The sequence below is a fragment of the Rana temporaria genome, chromosome 1, assembly GCF_905171775.1.
Source record: "Rana temporaria chromosome 1, aRanTem1.1, whole genome shotgun sequence".
Taxonomy (NCBI): domain Eukaryota; kingdom Metazoa; phylum Chordata; class Amphibia; order Anura; family Ranidae; genus Rana; species Rana temporaria.
This window is the reverse complement of record NC_053489.1, coordinates 515,478,942-515,482,493: the sequence shown is the minus strand read 5'-3', so window position 1 is coordinate 515,482,493 and position 3,552 is coordinate 515,478,942. Positions and strand designations below refer to the sequence as shown.

At 41.3% G+C, this 3,552-nt stretch overlaps 1 pseudogene; it reads right to left on the bottom strand.

Moving 5' to 3' along the window:
- Positions 1-542: 542 nt before the first annotated feature.
- LOC120925222 lies at positions 543-673 on the bottom strand (annotated as a pseudogene).
- Between the last annotated feature and the right edge of the window lie 2,879 nt (positions 674-3,552).

The following is a 3,552-nucleotide window of genomic DNA, read 5'->3' as shown; positions in this document are numbered from 1 at the left end:
AAAGGAAGATGGGAAGGTGAGGAAAGTGACCAATGTGAAATACATTGGCCGGCCCTCCGGCCAGGATAAAAATTCCACTGGTCCTAGCCAAAAGGCCCGGCCCAAGCGGCAGGTGTGAAAAGTGTGTTGTGGAGATCAGTGACCTGAAGGTGCCACACGATGAGTGCCCCTCAAACACTCGTGCAATGTATGGCACCCCTGGACTGCCACTCCAGGGGCACAATCTCCACGGGCTTTTCAACGGTCCCTAGCCCCCGGTCTGGACCGGCAGCACCCTTCCCAGCCAGGAAAGTGGGAGAAGAGGTCGGGGAGAGCCTACTGATGCAGACTCTACCCACAACCCCTATCTCTCCCACCTAATCACATTCTGGAAGTACTACCCGCTCCATCCCGGTTAAAGGAGAAGCAAGGGTTCCCTCCAGAACAACTGACTGGGGCAGATACCACCAAATCCAGGCCAACGGCCAGGGACCCGGCCTCTTGGCTTCGACCTCATGCCTCTCTGTCCACATCAGAAGGCTTCCACCTCCACACCAACAGGCTTAGCGTCCGCCGACTGCCATCCCTTTCCCCCTGCCACAGGGTACCGGGGACAGTCAGCTTAGCACCACCTATTGGCAACTGATAAGAACAGATACTACACTTGATCTTAGCCAAAAGGTCGAGAAGCGATAGATCCGAGGGGGACATGCAAGGAAAATAAAAAACAGCATTTTAGCTTGCACATGATTGGATGATAAAATCAGCAGAGCTTCTCCTCATTTCAGATCTACCTCTCAGATTTACAGCGACTGCACTTCCAAGTGCACTTTGCATTTGTAGTTTGCACTTGTAGTGCAAAGTGGATTTGCCTTTTGTAAATAACCCCCATTGTATTGTCATTCAACAAGAATAAGGTTAATTGGGGTTTTTAATAGCAATTTATCATTTAGTAATGTTACTTTAGTAAAGTAAAATGTTATTGTTTGCTATTGAGTATTGCCCTTTGCATATGATTTTTAGTTTAATGATATCAATATTTTTACTTGTACATTTACAAACGATTTCTTTATAAATTCCTAGTGTACTGTTCCAAAGTAAAGTATATAAAAAAAAGATAAACAAAAGTATAAACCTTCCAGTACATACAAGCAGGTTTGACAACAGATAAAGGAAGAAATTAGGACATGCTGCGTTCGGCTCCCCTCTGTGCCCATCAAACCTTTTTGTTTATTTATTACCACTGTCCTGTCTTCCCACTAATCAGATCTTACTGTGTGCTGAAAATTCACAAATAAAATCTACTTTGCTATATATCAAAACATCCATGTACTTTCAGCATCGGGAAAACACATTTAATGTATTCCTTCAACCACATGATGACATTTGGATGCTTGTCAACAAATTTCATGTATTTGTATTGTAACCCTTGGTTCTGGTAGGAGTATATATTCATGTGACAAAGTTTACTGTATGGCCATAGGCGTGCGTACAAAGTGTGCCGGGTGTGCCCAGGTACACCCTAATAACCCATGCGCATTAGTGTTATCGCTCTGTGTAGCAACAGGAACATGGGAAAGAGCTCCCTCTTACCAGTTCTACCATACGAGTAGTATTTATGATCTTCTCTTTCGCTGTGCCAGCAGGAAGATCGATGTGTCGGGTTCATATACAGTACAGACCAAAAGTTTGGACACACCTTCTCATTCAAAGAGTTTTCTTTATTTTCATGACTATGAAAATTGTAGATTCACACTGAAGGCATCAAAAGTATGAATTAACACATGTGGAATTATACATAACAAAAAAGTGTGAAACAATCGAAAATATATTTCATATTCTAGGTTCTATTGCAGCAGACACATCTCTAGAATTGTTAAGAGGAGACTGTGTGAATAAGGCCTTCATGGTAGAATATCTGCTAGGAAACCACTGCTAAAGAAAGGCAACAAGCAGAAGAGACTTGTTTGGGATAAAGAACACAAGGAATGGACATTAGACCAGTGGAAATCTGTGCTTTGGTCTGATGAGTCCAAACTTGAGATCTTTGGTTCCAACCCCCGTGTCTTTGTGCGACGCAGAAAAGGTGAACGGATGGACTCTACATGCCTGGTTCCCACCGTGAAGCATGGAGAAGGAGGTGTGATGGTGTGGGGGTGCTTTGCTGGTGACACTGTTGGGGATTTAATCAAAATTGAAGGCATACTGAACCAGCATGGCTACCACAGCATCTTGCAGCGGCATGCTATTCCATCCGGTTTGCGTTTAGTTGGACCATCATTTATTTTTCAACAGGACAATGACCCCAAACACACCTCCAGGCTGTGTAAGGGCTATTTGACCAAGAAGGAGAGTGATGGGGTGCTGCGCCAGGTGACTACCTCTTGAAGCTCATCAAGAGAATGCCAAGAGTGTGCCAAGCAGTAATCAAAGCAAAAGGTGGCTACTTTGAAGAACCTAGACTATGAAATATATTTTCAGTTGTTTCACACTTTTTTGTTATGTATAATTCCACATGTGTTAATTCATAGTTTTGATGCCTTCAGTGTGAATCTACAATTTTCATAGTCATGAAAATGAAGAAAACTCTTTGAATGAGAAGGTGTGTCCAAACTTTTGGTCTGTACTGTATATGTAGATACATACGCATGCATGTGTGTTTGAGCTTAAGGATGCACACCCTTCTTTCCATGCCTTCTGACCACCTTGACTTATAAAAAAATCTTTATTATAAAGGAAATTACTTGTGTATCAATGTCATGTTTTTCAGAAGCCAAACTAAAGTTTACTAGCAAATAAAAGAAGCTAATAAATAGAGTAAGCCTAATTTACTGGATATACAGTAAGGAGGCAATACATTGTTTTACTTTTGCAGTGGGACAAATAAAAAAGGCCTATGGGTCATGAGCTACATAATAATATTCCCAGAACGACCATAACAATAGCCAATAAAGCCTTCTCAATCCACCGCTGTTCTCAGTACAATATTTTACTTCAATGCCAGATTTACATCCACTACAGGCTTCCCGAAACCTTGTGCCTAATGTATTACCAAATCCTCCAGCCGTAACTGTTTGTTATATTTTCCGAATTGTTCCTTAGTAGAGTTTTATTGTCAGGCTACACATCCATTGCATGACAAGGACATCAATTGAAGAGATGCTTTTAAACATAGACTTAGGGCCTATTAGTGCTTAAGCTCAGAGAGGAACAGTTATATTCCCTTCTGAGAAAAGGCTTATTAGAACTAATTGGTTTCCAAGTGCACATATAACATTTCACAATCGTGATAACCCTGGCATCTTCCCTTTTTTTCCATTTTTCAGTCACAAACGTTTCTACTTTCAAAGGCATTTTTAGCTGTCAGGTTGCTGCTGCACCTCAATAAACACATTATTTCAGATCCATGTAAGCTGTTTAAGTATTATAAATGAAAATGTGTTGCATCCATCTGCCGGGCAGGCCTTCACTATATGAAGCCTATATTGCACCAGACTCTATAAATTAATGTTTTTTTTTTTTCGTTTTTTTTTTACAGCTTGCTCATGGGCAGATGATACAACAGATATTAAA